At 41.9% G+C, this 21312-nt stretch overlaps 1 long non-coding RNA gene across 1 annotated transcript; it reads right to left on the bottom strand.

Annotated features, from left to right (window-relative positions):
- Window positions 1-574: 574 nt before the first annotated feature.
- LOC108496545 lies at window positions 575-20735 on the bottom strand. Its single transcript, XR_001874506.1, has 3 exons — window positions 20624-20735; window positions 4620-4670; window positions 575-1042 (listed from the first exon to the last, which is right to left on the bottom strand). It is a non-coding gene; the product is annotated as an uncharacterized LOC108496545 (long non-coding RNA).
- Window positions 20736-21312: the final 577 nt, after the last annotated feature.

The raw sequence follows: 21312 nt of genomic DNA, 5'->3' as shown, positions 1-21312 counted from the left end.
TCCCAAGTCAATCTGAAAGGCGTTCTTCAACACTGGGGAAAATCCAGCCAATTATTTTCCAGCTTATCACTCTATGGGTCAAAAACTATGTATTAAATTTGGAGCACAAAGACCTGCCTTGTCTAAAAATTGTACTTATTGTAGAGATGGGCAAGGAGGAGGGGGAAGTGGAAGACTTTCAAAAGTTCAACACATACTTTAGAGAAGGTTTGGGATTTTCTCTCTAAAAAGCAGACCAGCTGAATCTCACCTCTCCTACTTCTCAGGGAGTGATATATTAAAATGCTTTTCTCTGGTGTTTGGGACTACTTTTTATTGGGACATTGTTTACTCTGTTTCTCAGTTCTCTGTGTGACAGTCACCATCTCCATTGAGGAAACAAACTGGCTCCCTGAAAGCATTCCCACATGGGGTTGCAAGACCAGGATTTTCAGAGTAACTGAAGAAATGAAGCTCTGAAAATCATCTGAAGCTGTGAAAATTATTTCTGATATTGTTAGACTGCCTACCCAATGCTTAGAGAGTGTATAGCTTAGCCCAGCAACCCAGTCTTGTCTTCAGCTGAAGAGGTGCAGTTTGGATAAGGCCCTTACAGACAGTAAGTGGCTAAAATCCAGCAGATCAGTTCCCAAAATCAGAATGCTGCCAGCTTGTAGAGGAGCCAGGCTGCACGAGTGATGGGTGCCAGCAACAGAAGGGCTGACAGGTTGGGGTCCCACTGCTGATGTTGTTCCCTGAGGACTCCCTTGCAGCCCAACAGGAATAGGGTTGGTACAGGGAACACCAGCAGCTGCCAACCCACAGAGATTTGGCTGCTGGATTTGTAAAGCGCTGACAACACAGTTATATATAGAAGGGTCTTACTCTTTCTCAGATGGGCTTGACAGATATTTAGACATTTTATAAATAACAACAGAAAGTAAGCAAACACTCCAAAACCCCACAGGCACTTCAGTTGTGTGAAGGATCTTACACTTCATGAATATTCTTTTTCCTTCTTGTTGTATTCATTGGTGGTTCTGTCTGTGTCCTTATAACTGCCCTGCAAAAATATAAAAAAAACCAGGCTGTGAAGAGAAGTCTTTGCTTGAATCTCTTTCCATTTTAAGTTTCCATGTCCCCAGACAAAAAACAGAAAGCCCTGGTCAGAATGAACTAAATAACATCCCTGCTGAGAATGAGAGAATACAAGTCCCAGTGATTGACTCCTCTCCTCGAGAGCACACAGTCAGGTGCTCTGAGCACTGGACCAAGCCCGTCCAGCTTAACACTGCCAAGTTGGAAGCAAAAAGGGGATTTATTTCATACTCAGGGAGAAAAAAAGTGTGAGGCATTGTTCTCCAGGACAGAGAGGGCACAAAGGTTTCTATTCTGAACCTGCTATTTTTGGGACCAGTCCATGAGTCAGAGGAGAGCCCCTCCGTGTGCTGACACGGAGGAAATCCCGGCTCTGGGTGTTGCTTCCGAACGTGCTCTGAGCTCAGCTGAGAACAACACAACACACCAGGGCTGGCTCAGCTCACACCGCTGGGTGGATGGATGGATGGATGGATGGATGGATGGATGGATGGATGGATGGATGGATGGATGGATGGACAGGCAGCAAGGCAGTGCAGCTGATGGAGCAGCAAGGCACACGGCAGGGCCATGGGGGACATCATCCTGTGAATCATCCTGACAGTACAACCAGTGTGTTAATCCATTGGGTTTCCTTCCGGGTATTAGTAAGAAGGGGAAATATCATCGTGACAGGGAGAGCGGTTTCACTTTCCAGCATCTACATCCTCAAGAGGGTACTGGGTAACTAAAGATAAGGCCAAGTTTGCCAAGAGGTTGGCAGCATTCAGAGTCTCCAGCTTTGGACATCTAATTTTGTCACTGGGGTTGAGCTCCTTAAGCAACCACCTTTGAGGATGTTCATTTAGCTATTCTGGATTGCCCCCACAACAACACAGAAAAGCACTCCAAAAAATGCTATTACATGATGAACATACCTGTGGCTCTTTTCACATTTATTTCTGTTAGTTTCTTCAGTTCTATTTTGAGTATTTTTAATGCCTTCTGACTGTTGGGCAATATTCTACACTGTGCTGATAAATGGGTCAATTTTGTCATATGGTTTGTTTTCAGCACCTTGATCAGCTGATCTTCATTTTTCCAAGATTTGGGGACCAGACTGGTCTGTGGAACAGCAGTTTCTGAAACCATTGGCTTTTCATCTGCAGCTTTACAGACCTGAGATCAGTAACCAATTCACAAACCTCTTTATGGGCAAGTGCTTAGACTAAGAGCCATGGCATGTAAATACAGTGATTCCTCAGTCCCATGAAAGGAGGCATAGACCCAGCTCCTTCTGATGTTTGCATTCTGCAAACACTCGTGTCAATACAAAAATATCAGCCAAATGTCCATGGAAAGCAAAGGCACAGGAAGTGCAAAAATAGAAGTGATTAATTTTCAAATGCAAATAAATATTTCTGGGGGGAAAAACTTCAACATTATTTATCCATCTAGCTCAACTTGAATCCCTAAAATCAAAATAAGGTTACTGGGAATGTTGAGGGGAAATAGGAAAAGGTAAAAGAGACATAAATTGTTGAGGTTATTTCATTGATAAGCAGGTTCCACCTGCATCCTTATAGCTAAAATTAGTTTATTCCTGCTTCTTCACCAACTGATGGAGCTCTTTACTGAGTGGTGTCTAGCAGTGATCAAGGTGATATTATATCTCTTTAGAGAGGCAGCCCTCTCCAAGGATCTGTTAGTGTCATGACTTGCCAATGATGTATTACTCTAAAAATGGTGCTTCTACAAAAGAACAGATCCTGGAGCAGATTTACCCTTAATTACAGGAAGGAAGGAACAGGAGAGGTATGCAGATACCAGAAGATTCATCTTGCCAAAATAGAAAGTGTGTTGCTGCAAGCTGGAGAATTTAAATGGTGGTGCTTTGGGAAGAGTCCCATGCTAAACAAATACCTCCTCTGCAATAATCAGGAATTAGGCCAGAAAAATGCAGATATCTGAAACCATAATGTATGTGGGGTTTTTAGATAAGAGATTTACTCCTGGCCAGAGAGACTCAAAATACCTTTTTACTTCATCTTCTAATATAGCACAGCGTCTCATGTTGAATCTATGACTCAGTATCATACAATCACATCCTGGGTTTATTAGGTAATTAGTCCTAAGAAGCAACTGAAGAAGTCCCACTCCCCTCTCGGTACTTCTCAGGTTTCCTGCATTTGTCACCTGAAGGTGATTATTTGCCATCCTGTGTTACTGCTAATTGTCATTACTTTTTATACTAGACATTTGCATTAGGTTGTTTTGTTAGTCTAATAATGATGACGCCCCCATGCAATGATACACAAGGGTGCACATCTGAGAGGGGTTTATGTATTTTCTCCATTTTATAGCACAGCACTTCTAAAATGGTTGAAATTATTCTACAGCCTTAGACAAGTCATTTAAACCAGTAGCAAGCCCAGGAAAAAAAAAAAAAACAACAAACTGAGAGTCTAAGTCTCAGCTCCCACTCCAACCAGAGAACAACACAAATGTAGCTCTGTGTTGGTTCATTATTCTGTATCACATAACCACCAGTACATTGTTTTTGAGAGCTGAGCATAGTAGGGATTAAGTTACTAAATGCTCTTATCATAAAACAGATATTGCAGTCCTCAGGTTTCCTCTGTTAATCTGTTTGCTTTGCTGTATCTGGAGGATAAAAAATGTGGGAGTATGAAACATTTATCTGTAAATTAGCAATTATAAAACAGTAATGGAGCTTGTGTGTTTCAAAATATGTGAGACAATGCTTGATTTTATGCTTCATTTAGAAATATTATAAGGATCGAGGTATCTTCTATAAATAATTTAAAAGTCTCTGTATGAGGAGATAGGTGTAATCAAGTGAAAGAGAGATGAAGTCCATACTGAAAGTTATGACCTTTTTAGCCAAGGTGGGTGTGTTTGTATAAACATAAATGTCTGGGTGACAGCTTTGGCATTAGGACTTGCCTAATTCATTTAAACGTATGCAAATGAATACAAGGTGTCAGGCTATGCCAGTTAATTGCACAATGAGTTGAGTTTGTCAGCAAAATATCCTTGCACTACCCTTCCCCTGCTCCACTGATAACAGAAATATTTGTTCTTTCTGTACACACAGGGCTGGAGCATTTGGGGTCTCTCTGTGCTTATTTGATGGGGCCCAACTATCATCACCACAGGGGATTAATAGAAATAATCTCTGCAACCAGAAATAAGTGAATATTACATATTTTCTCTCATTTGTGACTTTCAGAAGGCCTTGCTTTTTTTTTTTGTTTCCCCTCTTCCTACTGCCTTTCTCCTGGGGCTCTCCCTGGGGTTCAGACCCAGCAAGCTGGACACAATTTTCAAATAAAAATAGCCAGCTTATTCATCAAACACATTCAAAAGTATTTTTTTCTGAAATTGGAGGCTTGGGGGAGTTGTCTGTATGTTGGACCTGAAGTTCAGATTTCCCATTTCACAAACCATATGTCATTGTGACATCCCAAGTGTCCTAGGTCTTTCACCTTGGAAGAGTTTCCAAAGGTAAGTATGTCTACTTGCTCATTTGAGAGACTTACCAGGGCACATGGGACACCACAAGCCTCTGCTGTCAACAAAACTGTGTGCTGCTAGAAACAAAACAAAAAGAGAGAGGAAAAAATTAAAGTTAGCTTTGTGGAAGGAAGTTGCTAGTCAAGAATGTGGTTGTTGGAAACAGGTGTTAATCTTTACTGGCTTGGTCCCTGCAAGAGTCACACAGGGTGCCAAGATGTCCCTCTGCTTCTTGTAACATCATTGCCAGCTGCACCAAGAGTGAAGTGATTTCTCCTCCCTTCCCTGCCCTGAGAGACACAGAAGAAATAAAGGTGGAATATATTTGTCATGGAAGTCCTGCCTTGGGAAGTGCTGTGCCGGCTCTGTCTTGCATTGCCCATTGCAAACACTAACAGGAGGGATTGCAGCTCAGCTGTCAGATTAACCCAACAACAAACTGCTAAAACAAATTTTAACCAATTTACGATTTTCTGAGCTCTGACCATGCTACTTGTCTTAAAGAAGTGCCTTCTCCTTCCGCTGCTCCAACACACCTTGTGACTTTGTCAGTGCTGCTCCACAGTCCTACAATCCCGTGGGAGGTTCCTGATTGTGCAACAGCTCCAGGGAGCTGAAATGCAGCCCAGGTTGAGTGTGGACCCTCAGCCTCCAGGCAGACCAACCAGAGGCTCATGGAGCAGTGGTGGGATTGGAAAGAGGTTTCAAAAAGCTGCTCTGGGGCTATTGCGTTGTACTCAGGAACAGAAGGAACCTTTGGCATTGTACTGGGCTTACTCCCACTCTTTTTATGCAGGTATTCATAATAATGGCAAGAATTACATTTGCTTCCCTGTTCCCCCACTGTACCAGGCGGGTCTGATTTTTAGACACTATGACACCGTTCACAGTTACCGTGTGAGCAGACGCTGTTTGCAGCTGTAACAGAGCAGGTTTAGCATGCAACACATGCAGCAGTAACACGCACAGGTAGACCAGCCATGTGTTATTCTGCTTCTGGTCTTGGGTGATTAAACATCTGCTTTCACCAGGGAAATAATCTTTTTTTTTTTTTTTGAAAGCCTAAGGGGAAAAAAAGCTGTTTTATTTCATTTTTCACACAACGTGTTTACTCTTCATTAAGATAATTTACAATTCAGGCAGCCCAGCATCACTCAACCCATTCCTTTCCTCCAGTAAGGGGGCAGCTTTTGATCACTGGCCACTTTGATTGCCAAACCATCGATCTTTTTGCAGTTGCTGCCTGTTTATTCAAAGGGCCTTTGGGGAGCTACCAGCTAATGTGCAAGCTCCAAACACTCCCATGGTACAATTGACATCCCAGCCTCTTTGATCCACTTCTAATCACTACATTCAAATAATTATTTTTAGATTATGCACTTATCAAAAATAACCTCTGTGTAAGGCAGAAAAGCCAAACTGAAGACAACTTGCAAATTCAAACCATCTCACACTACAGCAATGTCCAAGGGCGGGACTGGAGAATCAAGAGAACAGCTGAGGTTGGATGACATCCCTGAGAACCATCCAGACCATCGTGAATGCCCGTGGTCACCTTGGCTAAGGGATACCATAAATATAAATCTGCAAGAAAAGAGCAGAGAGATGTTGCTTAGAATCTCAGCATTTGCAATAGGATTTTAAAACTGAGATGTTTCCTGACAGGTGCACTTAGCTACAGACTTTCAGAAAAACCAGGGGTATTTACTTGTAATGATTTGTCTGTACAATGTATTTTGTTGGGTATCCACACAAGAACCTCCATACAGGTGGTCAGGACATTGGAGCCAAGTGCACACAGCTATTTATATCCAATACCTATTCTCTGTTTAGTGCTGCAGCAAACTGCATGTAATTGGTCCTGTGTTTACCCCATATGAACACAAATATGGCCCCTAAATTTGCCTGGTCCATTTTGACACCTCTCTAAACTGCAGTGGCTCCCTCAGATAGGCTCCCCCACTCTCCCCACGTTTTCCACTCTTTGCACATTTAGCACATTTCCATTTGCAATTTTGCACATTTTCCAGTGCAATCAAGTGTGTTCTCAGGCAGCTGGGGTTTCACTGGTACACACGTGCATTTTACACACTTTGAGACTTCTGAGCCAAGTGAAGAGAAGCAGCAGTTTGGCTCCCCCTAAGCCATCATGCGGGTCTGGAGCTGACCCAAGAGGGTGTGTGTGCATGTGTGAAGGGAAGAGAGAGCACTAATGAGCTCAGGTTGCATCCAAGACAAAACAGTTACTCATTGCCAGAAGCCAGTGGCTTTGCCTGCTTGAGGAATTCCCATCTCTAACCTTTGCAGATAAAAAAAAAACCACCCTCACATTTAGCCAATGCCTCATCGTCCTCTCGTTTATCAAACACAAACAACTATCTCTAACAAGTCAACTAAAGCATAGAGGGAAATGCAGCATTCCCAGCTCTTAAACCTATCGGTTACAAGCAAAGAGCCAGTGGCTAAACAAACAGAGGAGTAATCTTTCAGAGCCCAATTGGCTTCCTATCTATTCTGAGAGTGCCTGCAAATTCAACGGTGATTTATTAACCTCTACTGAAGGACAGAGCTGTTAATAAAAGCTCACCCACAAATACCTCAGAAAATGTCAATATCCACAACTGACAAGTTTCTGAGATTCCCATTTAGCCCGAATCAGCACAGCACAGTGCACAAGAAATTGCTTCCATTCAAATGATGTGCTTAAGTCCAATTGGTTTATTTGGAATAAATACAAAGATCCAGAATAAAAAAAAAAAACAAAAAACACAAAACAAAAAACAAACAAATAAACAAACAAACAAAAAAAACCAACACAAAAAAACCAGCACTTTTCCTGACCTAAGTTCTTAGAGCTGGCAGCTCCATACAGTTAAAGTCATGGTCAATGTTACTGAATTAGGAACAAACTCAAAAGAAGAGGTCAAGAAGCAGTGCCCACACTTGCAAAGATCTCTCGTGTATTATGACTTATTTTCACTTGCATGAAAACTACAGATTTGGAATATTTTTAATGTCCACTGTCCTAAATTTTATGTGGTTCAAATGAGAGCAGAATTTGTCTTTGTATCAGTGAAAGTGTTAAGTGTATGATCTCTTAGGGCTTAGTATTTTGTGTAACTCTGCTTTTGTGGAGAGCAGGATGTTGCACTAAGGGCCCTCTTCATTAGTTCACAGGCCTATTTTTTAATGCTTGAAACATTTTAGAAGTGTTGAGGACTATAAAGCTGTTGTGGCAATTTAAAAAAAATTATTACATTTTTAAGTAAGGTACCAAAAATCATACTGTTCATGCCTGCCAAAAATAGCAGCTTTGGATTTCTCATAAGAATCTCAGTACTGAAAGGAGGGAAAAAATGTCAGAGCAATCATTCCTCACTCTGGGAATCAGTGAAAAAGCTTAGTGGTCCAGACTGTGCAGATCCACAGTCCAGATTCCCACCACTGCATCCCTCCTGTGCTCATTTAGACATGTGCAAAGTAGATATAAATTTCTATTGCAGTAGAGAAATATTCCTGCTTTCCCAGTTTCCAAAAGTTTAAATGACAAAACCTATTATAGGCCGGGGGAGAAATGGCCCCATAATAGCCATTGTTTAACTGAAACTCCTCAGATCTTTTTGCTTTTTCCCAGGAACAAAAATTCCCTGAGATTAGCTTTTTTTTTTTTCGTATTATTTCTAATAAATCCTGGTCCCAACCCAATGAAAATATGCTGGAAAAAGGTTTGTCAGACTTTTCCATGAAATAAGAAAAAAAATACAAGTAGAAAAATCAAAGGAAATTTTAAGAACTCTTATTATCAAAAATTCTTTCATTCAGGTGAATGAAGGAGCTTATATTACGAGTAAAGCTTTGATAAGAGTTTATGTAGTTAGTTTTTCTGGTTGTGACATACAGATCCACCAACATTCTCATTGTATTTGTCCCATGTGAGAGTTCATTAAACTGTTAAGTCCATTTTCAATAGAACATGAGACTTTAACTGTGAATAGACTAATGAATGCCTATGTAATTGTGATATGAACTCTATCCAATATATGTGTTGTTCGCAGTATTTTAGTAAATATCAGGCAGAATATAAGTCATTTGTCATAAAAGAGCCCATAATTTAAGACACCTAAGGAATTCCAGTGCTTTGCAAGGCAGTACATGAAGTAACATGCAACTCATGCTGTCATTAGGGCTTATTTGAGAGGTTTAGATAAAGGGGAAAAATGCCAAAAGCAAACTAACACTTCAGAGGCACAGCTAAGAAATGACATGCTTTGGGGGGAGAAGAGAGGGGGGGTAACTCTTCCCATGCTGATTTTTTTTTTTCCCCTCAAATCTGAGTAATTATGACATTCCATTTCTTGCACAGCTTAATGCTTCAATGTATTGCCCAGACTGTGCTGTTCAAATATGTTGTCAGGACACAAGCTTTTCTTTCCTAGGGCACGGACCAAGTGATCTGATCCTCCACTGTCGAATTGCCCTGCCTGTGTCTGGGGCAGGTCCCAGTGGGGAACACACAGGAATCCTGCAGATCAGCCAGGAAGCACTGCAGCCCAGGAGAGACTTTTCTAATTCCCTTCTGATGCGTCAGTGCCAACATAATGTTCTTGGCTTCGAGAAGTGTGAGTTTCTGATTCATTTTTTATTTTTAAACGAACCATTTCACGGTGGAAACCCCGAGTCTTTCCACTCCAAGGATTGCCATTATTATTAGTGACATTTAGTTAGGGAACGCTGAGTATCACGTAAGAAGAGCAACATTTATTGGAAGTCAAAATGCTGTCTGAGATCCAGGCTGATTGTGCTGTTCTGTTCTGCTGTGGGGAACCAGTTGGAGAAGATTGTAGGGAGGTCCTTCTGCCCAGGATGAGCAGGGTGAAGAGCATCATCTCTGGATTCATGATGACAACATTGCTCACGGAAGAAAGGCTCCTGTTTGGAGGACTGATGTGGAAAGTGAGCAACAGAGGCATAGAGAAGGGAGGGAATGAGTGAAGGGAAGGGGGAAAAAGGAAGAGAAAACAAAGTTTGGTGAACTCCCAATGACAGAGTATTTCCACACAGGACACACCGAGGACTGAAGCTGCCGTGCAGCAAGGGCAGGCTCCTCTGCACCTTGCAGGCATGTCCCCAGGTCAGATGGGTTTGTGTTTGGCTTTGGCCCTCTGCACAAGGCTGCAAAGCCCTGGTTTTGTTTGTGTGCCTGGCCATAGACCACAGAGTCATGGTCCTGCCCAAAACCAAGCTGGTGAGCAGCCCTGGATGAAGGAACTGACCTAAAGCTGTGACACAGCATTGGAAGCTTAATGAGATATGTCACTCCTAGTAGAGTGACTCAGCAGAAAAATGAGAATATCTTCAGAAATATCCCTTTTTTTTTACACCGAAATTAATCTCTTCTGTTCAGGGTCAAGCAGACCATGCTAGGCAAAGTCAGGACTTGTTAATCAAGGCTTGGGCTACTAAAACTCCCAAGGCAATTGATAATCAGCCAAAATGAAGAAGCCAGGTAGGGAGTCACATACGATGTCTTGGTGTATCATCACACACTTTGTGGTGTATCATCCTATAGCCAGGGAGGGCAAATCTGGGTGCAACCCTTCCATCAGCTACTCTGGACCCTCAGCCTGGGTTTTTAGCTGCAAACCTTGGTCATTGCAAAACCACGCTGTTTCACACAGGCACTGTTTTAGTGTGCAGCTGAGAGCTCTCACATTTTACATTATAGACAAGGCAACCCTGCAGACACATCAGCATTTACAACACTCTTGAGTTACTGTGTACGTAATGGCTCATGTGTTCGTGCCACTGGCAGGTCTGGCAGAAACCCAATATCACTCCTGACTATGTGGCAACCCCGAGTTTAATGATCAAAACTGAAACAAAAAGCTTAGATAACATTAAAGTCACGTTTCAGCTCAATCTCTGTAACTTTGAACCACTGGGTCAAGGCTGAAGGTTTTCTGAGGAATTTTTCAGCGGGGCAGCCACGTGGCTCACTTTAAAGCACATGGACTTCAAAATCTCATCTTTGCCAAGGGATCCTTTCAGAACTGCCCAGTGTTGTTGCAGGGCAGAATTCAGGTCTGAGAATGAAATAAACCATTAACTTCCTGACCTACTGCACCTGGGTGCTGTTCTGCTGGAGGGAGGGAGCCAGAAATTCCCTCCTCACCACCTTTGGAGCCCATCACCATTTTTGGTTCTCATTAATTGCCTCAGAGGAGTATGGAGGGCCCCCAACAGAGATCAGTGCCTGACACCGTTGATAGATACAGAGGGTGGGATTCCTCTCACCTAATTTTAGCTGTCTAAAGATTAGCTATCTAGTTTAAACTAGTCATCTAGACTCCCATTATAGTCAATGGAGAGAGATAGGCACCTTTGTGGTAAAATTTGTCAAGGGTCCTAGGTGATGAATCTAATGTGTGTGTTTAGGCCTGAATTCAGCAAAGTACTTAAGCAAACGCTTATCTTTAAGCACATGAATGATCTGATCTCTGTTAAGTGGAGCACTTCAGCATATTCTGAGTTTAAAGATTACCACAGGCCTAAAGTGCTTTGCTGAACTGCTGGGCATGGAGTTGGGCTTGACACAACAAAGCATGGCAGAGCAGAAACTAATGCACAGCATTGAGCTTGGAAGAAAGAGGGATTTGGGGAAGGGTGGACGGAGGGAAGACAATGTTCAAGGGATGGCTGAAACTCTCAAGTGAATAAAAGAGACTGGAAGGATTAGAAAGAGCCCTGCATGGGTATCTCTGATATCTGTGAAATTCCCAGAGCAGGTGCTCTGACCTCTGTGCTGCTGCCACAGAAGAACAAGGTGACATTCAATGCAATGGAAAAGCAACAAATCCAAAACCAATAAAAGGGAATTTAGCTTAAATCCAGGTGCAATGAATTTATGGACATCACCACCACAGGAAGTCACAGAGGGCTTAACAGTATCCAAAAAAGAGGCTGAATATCTCTGAGGATATCCAGAGAGTGACAAAAATAATACCAAGAGGGAAAATCATGGTGTGATTACTCAGCATCCTTCTTTAGGGCTTGAACCAGTTTCTAATGGCTAAAAATCAAGATGTAACCCACCAGGAAATGATGAGGGAGTGTAGGTAACCTCACAGAAGCCCCTGTTTGTATCCCTCACATCACTCAAGCTTTTTGTACCAATGACTGTCACATTCACACTGAACTGATGTGTGTGTCCATCCCTATAGCTGTTCTTTCGAACACTGGTATGTAAAAAGTCCTGTAACAGTTTCAGCACTTAAATAAACCCCTGAATTTAAATTTAAAACAAGCTACTCCTGCAATAAATGGGTGTTGGTTGCACTGCATTAGAAGAGGTTGGCTTGATGTTGTAAAGTTAGCCCAGTGAGACAACATCCATGTCTATAAAATACTCTGAATTATATCCCACACTTTCTAAATACCCTGTTCCTCTTCATGTTGGTAAAAGTGAGATCTTAATGATGTCCTGAAGTATGGGGCAGAAACATCAGCTCAGGCTGGGTCTGTATTTTTATGTGTGATTCAGGTTTTCATGCACTTCTATCTGTGCCCAAACCTGTCCTGGGTCTGTTGAGATGTCTTTCCTAGCAGTTATTTTACTAATGTTGGCATCATTCTGCCTACAAATTGATGACAGGTCACATGGAAGGGGCTTGGGGAAAGGAGGTTGCAGATACCAAACTCAGTGTAGGGAGAAAAATTTCAAAGGGGCAACAAGACCAGCAGAAAACCCAAATTAAATGCAGAAATTGAAATCCCACGGCAAAAAAAATCCCTTTCAATTGCACTACACAGCATTAGGAGCTTTCCACAAGAATGGGTGTTTTAGTAGTTTTAGTTTGGGACCTTATTTTATAACCATACTCTCCATATAAAGCACTGCTCTGAGAGACATTTCTCTCTTTCTCTCTCTTGCAGGAAGGACAAGTGATGCAAACATCTGGCAGGTCACCTTGCCTACAGCCCACATTACAAAACATCACAACAGAAGCACAAAAATTTGCCACGGCTCTTCAAATCAGGTGTCTCTGGTGCCGCTGGTTGGGACAGCACAAAGGCTGGAGAAATCTGAACTCTGAGGAATAAATTCCTCTATTTTCTTACAGAAAATCTCTGTGTGACAGAGTAATTTGCCCACGAGGCTCCAAATGGGAAACAAGCCTGAAAAACATCAGTATCTGGGGATTTTAGCTGTCTTGGTCCAAGAGACAGAGCAGACAGGGAAACCAAGATGATTTACTACTTTTTGTGGGGAAAAAAAAGGACACTCAAGCAGAAAGTCAGAGGAATCTTTGCATGGTCTGATACAGAACCACCTTCACAATCATTTTCTTTCTCTGTTTATACTATATTCCTTTTCTTTCCTTATGTGTGTGATACTTACAGGAAGCTGATTGAAGATGTTTTATAGTGCATGTCAGGAAATATTAATATCACCTTTTAATTACCATACAACACCCTGAGTGCTTTTACAGGATGTGGTAAGGGGGAGAGCTTTATAGATAAAATGAGTAATAGAGCACCTTTCAGTACCTAAGGCCTTTGGAGTGCTGAGCAGAAAATTAAATTCCAAAAAACCCAATCAATATTTCTAACACTAAAACATTGCTTCTAACTCTTTTGAATTGTCCCTCATTTCTTGGTATTTTGTTTTTCTTAAATGGTCTCCCTGGAGACAAGTGTCTGCATGAGGTTCAGAGCTTTTCCTTGAAATAGAAGAAATTGTAAGTTTTTAACTCCTCGTGCCTATGAAGGAAAACCTGAGCAATGTTTTTAACAAGCCAGAAGCTGAAGAAAAAGAAGTCCCATATTTTGCACCCTATATTTTTTTTCTGCATTTTCTAAGCTCATCTCATGTATTTGGACACCTGCCAGAGGAGATATGAATATACATTATAAATTATCAAAGTGCAAAGTAAAATAAATGTTTAGGCATTAGACTGGCAGAATTTGGAGAAGTATTCCTGGGTTTTGTTGGGCACCCAAGCAAAAACCTGGGTGCTGGAGCTGCACCGAGCAGCCACACACAGCAACACACAGGTCAACCCATGGTCACTGATTTCAAAGGACTTGGGGTCAGGTACAGCTAGCAAGCTCCATGGTGTCTTCTGCTCCTTTAAACTTCTTTCCTTCTGTAGAAGGTATTTCCATTGATTGATTAAAATCTTGGATCACTGGCCCAGGCTTACTGCACTGCCACATTGCAATGGCTAAGATAATTACTGCTTCAGCTCCCCACAAAGAAACGTGTATTTGTCTCTGCGTGGAGGGAAAAAATAACATATTTTCCCCAGTGATCAGCAATCCACATGGATTTCTAATAATCAAAGGGCTTCCTCTGGTTCAGCAGCATGTTGTAAAGCAAAGTTTATAATGTTGAAACAGTGATTGCTGGCAGCTTTCTTCCTAATTTCTTGCCTAAGTGCAGTGCAGAGACCAATTTCCCATTGTACTGTTACCTTCAATAAAAATTAGCATTCAGCTTGTCAGAAGTAGCTATCTCTCATGCCAAGCAGTGTCACAATCTTGAACACTCCACACTAGCACGGTTCTGTTAGATTTTTTCCAGCAGCAGGGCAGTTCCCAGAATAAAAGAGCCAAGACTCGACTCCCTGTAATTATTGACAGGCAAAACACATGTGCTTAACCAAAAGGCAGGCACAGAAGTACAGCCCAGGGCCAAGTTTAATGGTCTATTGGTGATAGTCTGTAACAAATGGACATTGGAGAGATCTGGGCACTGCCTGTGAAATGAATGAAAATGGCTCTTTAATTATGCATCAGCTGCAGAACCTGTTTGCAGCCAAGCCACTTAGAAGCTGGTGTTGGAAAGATCAAGACAAGAGTTTTCGTCCTGTGAGTTCTTGGGTGTGGTTGCAACTGTCTTGACACAGTCAGGCAAAGCCAAAGACTTTTCTGGTGGCTACAGCTGAGGGATTTGCCACTGTCACCTCCACGTACATAAGTTTTTTGCTCCTTCCCTCACCCTTTGCTGTCCTGCTCCCCCCTGGAGCCCCCACAGCTCCACAAGCTGCACAGCTTATGGTGATGTGGTCATGTTGACTTTGAGGAAAGTCAGTTGGACATTCCCAGTGTGGTCTACAACATCTGCTCAATTCAGGCCAGGTCCCAAAACCTGCCTTCCACATCCCATTGCCCACCCTGTGCCTGAGCTGGCTATTTTAAATATACATATTTCTAAGTATATGCAAGGTCTTTTGACACTGCAATTAGAGATGTGTGAGCAACCTGGGTGGGATCCATCTCATCCAATTTCAGCTTCTTAACACAGAGTTGTCTACCCATCTGGGCTTTCCCTGTCATCAATCGAGAGAGGTAAGAACAGCCAGAGGGTGATTCATCACACCTCAGTTATGGGCCTGATATGGTGAGTTGGCTTCTGGAAGCAGGTATAACTCCACAGGTTACAATGGGAGTCTAAACACCCACCTGCAGCCAGACAGCCAATTCTGAGACAGCAAAGGGAGAGGAAACCCATCCCATGTACCTGCTACAGTGGCAGGCACTGATCTCAGTGAGGGGCCCTCAGAGCTACTGGAATGCAATTAGCAAGATTCATAAATGTTGATAGGCACAATTATCTGTGGGAAATTAATTTTTTTGGCTCCTTGACTTCACAGAATTGCACCCCCTTGCATCATTTCCACTGCTGACTCCATAGCACTTGAACAAAATAAAATCAAGGGTAAGAAACATTTGTATTGGTGGGTGGTGTGTTTCTGGACATTGCCTGACCATGTCATAAGGCTGTGCTTGCTAAAGTATGGAATTTGACAACACTGATGATGGGTTGGTGGGCCAAGAGTTTCTCCCTTCATTTTCAACCCTTTCCTTTTGGGCAATCCTTAACATTGAGCAGTTCTGAAGTACGATTTCATTTACCTTCAATAGGAAGATCAGGAACCTGTGAATGGCCATATCCTGGCGCCATTACTCAGGAAAAAGCTTTCTTTGACCTGACCAAACTCTGAGTGAAGGACCTCAAGATTTGGTCCTTGTGAATAAGCTGTAATGGAAACAACTGTGGTTGAACTAATGTGATAAAGATCACCTTCTCAGAGGGCTTTTAATCAAAAAGATTGTCTTAGTTTCTATACAAGTGGGGCTTCTTTGTATAAGCCCATTGACTTTTTGAGTCTGTAAGGGATTCTCTAGGTATCTGACAGATTTTTCTCATCTAAAAACCCCAAATCTCTGATAGCAGACTACACTGAAGTTTAATCACTTCTCATCTCAAATGATCACTAAGCCTCTATTTTAGGGAAAAGAAACAAAACACCAACCAAGCAGGGATAACTATAGTTCATTCTAAATGACAGCTTGTGTAGATTTTTTGTCTTGTTTGAAAAATTTGCAAAACTATAAGGTTTTGAGAAGTGCTCATATTTGACCAAAATCCACACTGCAGAAGGAAGGGTAAAACTAAATTGACTTTGAGAGGAAAAGGATTAGGCCACAAGCAAGTACTTCTGAAAATCCCACACCAATATTTTTATCACTAACGTCTGAAGGGAACGTGGCAGACACTCACAATTCAGATTCACTTCAGATGTAGATCCCAAACTTAACATAATGAACTTGATTAATTCCAAGAAAATATAATTAGAACATGTTTATAGGCATTAAGCCATTCTGATGAAAGAAATATTTTTCAGCCTTATGAAGAACAAGTCGTAACAGACTAGTGCAGGTTTAAAAATCTCAATATGATTAATGAATCGGATTGTACTTCTGTCCGTGAGCAGAACAGTAATTTAATTCACTGGTGAATAGTAAGAGGACAAAAATTAACCAAACATCTACTACCTTCAAGTGCAGTAAAACTCAGTAGCCCTACAGCACTTGAAGCAGTTCTCCATTTAAACCATGTTTAAATGTTTATAACTTAAAAACTGAAGACATCCCTTTAAGCTGAATTAATTACACTGATAGAACTATTTTAGCCTTCAAACATCAAGGATGAACGTAGTGTTTCTATATTAGAGAACGATCTGGGCTTTCTGGATGTTATTTTGCAAGTTTTAGTCTTACCTCTGATAGTCTTAAAAAACAGACAGGCTGCTTAAGGCATTCCTCCCTGAAATCAGAGACAGCACAGCAGTCCATCCAACACGGCAAGTGAAAAGCTCTGTGAAGTCATTCCTAGGTTTAAAGTGTTGCTTTGCATCTGGCCATTCAAAGGAAGCTGTGGCACTTAGGGATTTTAAAGCTGGTGACTACAAAACCCGGTGAACGCAGCTTTCTGCGGTTGGCAGCGGGGAACAAAAGAAGAGCTACACTCCAGCTGGTTTCAGGAATTCAGCCCAGACTTTGACAGACTTTCAGGACTTAAAAGGGGGGAATGGGAAGGGAGAGCTGTTGGATCTGAGATTTCCAAAGGACTTTCTGACCCGGAAGGATTTCTGCAAGCTACAATAACCATTCTGCGGTAGGCTTTGACAAATGGGCTTAAATAAACAAGATGGGTAAAAGAAGTTACACTTTTTACCATTTTCTGGAGACAAAAGGACAGCCCAGCTGGAAGAAAGACTATCTGTTAGTTTGCAGTGGCTGATTCTCTTCAACTCACAAAATCTTTGGTAATTGGGAGGGATTCACAGAAGTTCAGCACATTCCTGATTTTTGTGTAACAGTGATAATGATGTTTGTGATATGCTTGGAAACTCTCATCACTTTACTTGTTCAAAGCACTGTATAAACATCATTTAATTAATAGTTGCTAAACAGTGCGTTATTCCAGTGGTTCAGATATGCCTTTGAAGGGTACATGAGTACTTAGATTGTATACTGTGAAACAATTTGATATATTTGTTCATTTTAATTAAGTTTTTCATGTTTACATACATGATACAAGGTCACAAAGCATGACTGCACAGGTGCTAGAATGGAGAGGAGTCACGGCGGCCCAAGGGGATATAGGGAGCTGTAATGGGATGAAGCTGGAAAGGAAAATTAGACAGACTATCAGACAGTGTTTGCTCCTGACTAAAAACCGAAAAACTCTTAACTGTGCACCAGGCTGTATTTATGGCAGTAACTGTGTTGGCCAGAATGATGCATGAGAAAGCTTGAGGAAAGCAAGTGAATTTCAGACACACATCCCAGAAATACCGTGGAAATATAAGGTCTAGTCCAAAGGACATCAAAGTCAATGGAAAGATTCCTACTGAACGCAAAGAGCTCTGGATCCCAGGTTTCCCTAGGGAAATCGTGAAGGTGTCATTTCTGGCTCATTTTAAAGTTAAAAAAAAAAAATACTGGAGGAGTAGTCTACACTAACAGGGATCACACCAATTCTGCTCTTGCATAGCCCAATGATCAAGTAGCTGGTCCATCTCAGCCTTTCTCCCTTATTTTTTGTATTTTCATTAAAACTGAGTTAGATGCATTTAAGTCCAACCAGAGCTACTCACCTAGTAACAACCTAGTAACAGTTGACAAAACAGTTGTTTCCAAAAATTGGTCATAAAAGGCTATTACAGCAGACAGAGCAAATGGCCTGAGAACAATGAGTCTTGCCTGTAAGTGTAGTCCTTAAATAATGACACCAAGGTCACATCTGTCACAAAAAGAACAATTCGACTGCTGTCCTTTGTCTGCCATCATCTTCTGCATTTGGTTCACTGAACAAGAGAAGGAAGTCTACGTGGTTGTTAGAAATTACTGGAAATGTCCAGTGGTCTTTACTCTAGATTTTAATTCTTCCCATAATACACTTATCAGAGATAATCAGGGAGGAGACAGTTTGTCTCCAGTGTTTCTCCAGAGATTTTGACCCCTTCAGGTCCTGGATTCCACCCCTCTGACCATTGCTAAATATGAAGTCTATCCACCGAGTACAGTGGTGTATTTAGCCACACTCATTTACAAAGCTTTTTTCCACTCTGTTCCCAGCTTCCAGTGTTCCCTCTGATCTTTTTCCTGCACTGAAATATCTTCCTGAGTTATTTTTTTTTCCTCCTGTCTGTCCAGCAAAGCCCCAAAGTCTGCCCTCATACACTTACCATGGGAGTTTCTGCAGGACACTCAACTTACTAAAATGTGTGGAATTTCTTGGTCCTACTAGTTAGAACATGATTTGGTCTTCATTCAAAGTGAAAGGCAAATATTTGTCTGGCAAGGTGACTCTAAGCATTTACTATGTGTTACTTATCCAGTTGAGTCTTGGCAGTTCTCCCTACCTTTGCTCAGACTGACTCTCCTCTCCTTTACTGTTTTTATGCTCAGATACACTCAAGTAAAGCTCCTCCTGACTTGCTCAGCTGCTGAGACAAGCAATGCTAATTTCCATTCTCTCAGTGTGGGGTGTAACACTGCGTTCCCATTCATGCCTTCACCAGCTGAAGCACAAATATCAGTCCTTCCTACACACAAAAATGAATGTGTTAAAGACCACAGCTAGCTCAGGCAGGACAGTATGGGGCCCATATAAGTACTTTGCTGGATAGACAAGACCGAGTCCTAAAATGGGATAAACTTTCATCTCGCTTTTCACGAGGATAGTACAGCCACTTCTCTCTGTGAGATCTCACATGAAGAAATTAGCTCTTGTGAGCATTTCATTCCCTCCACCCTCATGAAGGACACTTCTTGGCACGTTTCCAACCATGCTAGAAGATTGCTGAAGCCTCCTGGAGGTGAGCCAAGCCATGTCACATCCAGGGGGCCCACTTTGCATTTTTGGCTTGTATGTGATTTTTGTTTTCAGCTATGGTGGATAAAGTTTTCAAGTATATGATTCATTGGTGCTCTGTGTCAAGCCTACAAATCTTTGCTTCTTCCCTTGCTCCTAAATTATATGCCAGCCAAGGCCAGAAAGGCAGGATTGTCATTCAGAGGCTTGCATATGGCTCTAGTGAAAATTGCTTAGTAGGGGGTGATGTGACTTTATGATACCTATGCTGTCAGCTGAGGAGGGCTTTTTATAGTTAAATGTGATGACAACTGCACCCTATTTATATCAATGAACTTAGGCATATCAAAATAGTAACATCAAGAGGAATATCCTGGGCAAAAAAAAAAAAAAAAAATCACACTGCTCAGTTTACGCTTTAAAATAAATATTTCTTTAGCTTAGAACTGATCACTGGCTACAAACATTGGAGAAGTGTTTCAGGGCTCTGACTCCACCCTGAAAACAAGAGTTTGGGTCTTGGCTCTTTCAGGGCACACATGGATATATGTTGCCATCCCTACAACTAAACATACACAGTACCACCGGACATTTCACTCTGTCTCCAGGGCAATTTGAGCAGAAAACAACCATTAAGAGAAGAAAACTTGTAATTTTGTGGTTTGTATCACCCTTAACATTATTATTATTATTATTACCATGAAGGGGGTGCAGTGCCTCTGTCCTCCAAAATTTTTGGAGTACCCTCTCTAAGCCAGGATGAGTGCATTTTCACCAGCTGAGGGCAGGGTGGAAGGAGCGTTTCTGGAGGCCCAGCATCCCCTTGTACCATGGAATTTTTGGGGGTGTCGTTAGGCCATGCTGAAACGAGAAGCAGAATTCCCCAGCTCTCAGCTTTCACCCTCCTCCCGAGAGGATCCCGAGCAGCTGAGCACAGTCGAGTGCAGGGCTTTTAGACACATTTCATGTGATGGAGTGGACAGGCTGGCAGGACCAGCACGCTGTTGCTTGTGGTCCCAGAAGTGTTATCCACTGCTTAAGCCATTTACTTACCTCCACGCTTTGGGAAGATTCACCTTCTTCCCACAAGGCTTGCCTGAGTTGCTGAAACTGAATTCAACTATTAATAGTCACATTTTCTCTTTTGTACCCTGTGGTATGATTACCAGAATTCAGTCTGCTCCCAAATCCCCCTTCCCACCAGTTCCCACAACTTTGGAACAGTTTAGAGGTCACTCTGCATTTTGCTGTATTGCCCTAATTACTACTCAGCACTATAATTGATACGTTAAAGCCTATTAAAGTATGGAGCCGAGCCACTGCTTTACAGTCACTGCACTTGTAATGCCAAAAATCACTTACAGTTTGTTTCTGTGCTTCATTTCAGCTACTTTTAAATAAATGTCTCTCCCCAGGACCTGGACGATGCGAAAGGGATTTAGTCTCAGAGTGTGAAAGTTGCAGCCTGCAGCACCAGAAAAAGAAAGCGTTCTTACAAAGCTATTCAAATGGATTTCCCTCACTGATTGCTTCAGCCAAAAGTAAATTATAAACCAGACATTATCAAAGAAAATCGCTGTAGCACATTCCAGTTCATTTCTCTGTACAGCGAGGATTTGAATGCAGAGGTGCAGGCCCTCGGTCACATTTTCATATTTCCCAGGCAAACTCACACACTAGAGCAAACTTTATTTATATATGTATACTTTAACTATCACTTCTGTTATTTATTATGGCAGAGGATGCCTTCAGGACATTCCTGAGGGGATGAGCTGTCTGGCATGTGTATAAAAATGAAGCAGCAAAATCAAGTACAATTAAACTTAGCAGAACTATTAAAAGCCTTAGACACCCAGCAGTCAGGCAAGGCTACTGCAGGACATGTCTAAAAGCTCATGAATACAAGATAAGAGGGGAAGGGTCTGCCAAACGCCAAGGTGAAATGTGTGTTCTTGTATATCATTTCAAAAGAAATACTGGAAAACAGAGGGAAAGCAAGAGAGCTCAAAGGGCCAATCCATCCCAAAGCAATTTATGTCAGGGCAAAGAGT

This window comes from Lepidothrix coronata, unplaced genomic scaffold, assembly GCF_001604755.1.
Source record: "Lepidothrix coronata isolate B3197 unplaced genomic scaffold, Lepidothrix_coronata-1.0 Scaffold41, whole genome shotgun sequence".
Lineage (NCBI taxonomy): Eukaryota > Metazoa > Chordata > Aves > Passeriformes > Pipridae > Lepidothrix > Lepidothrix coronata.
This window is presented reverse-complemented; position numbering and strand designations above follow the sequence as displayed.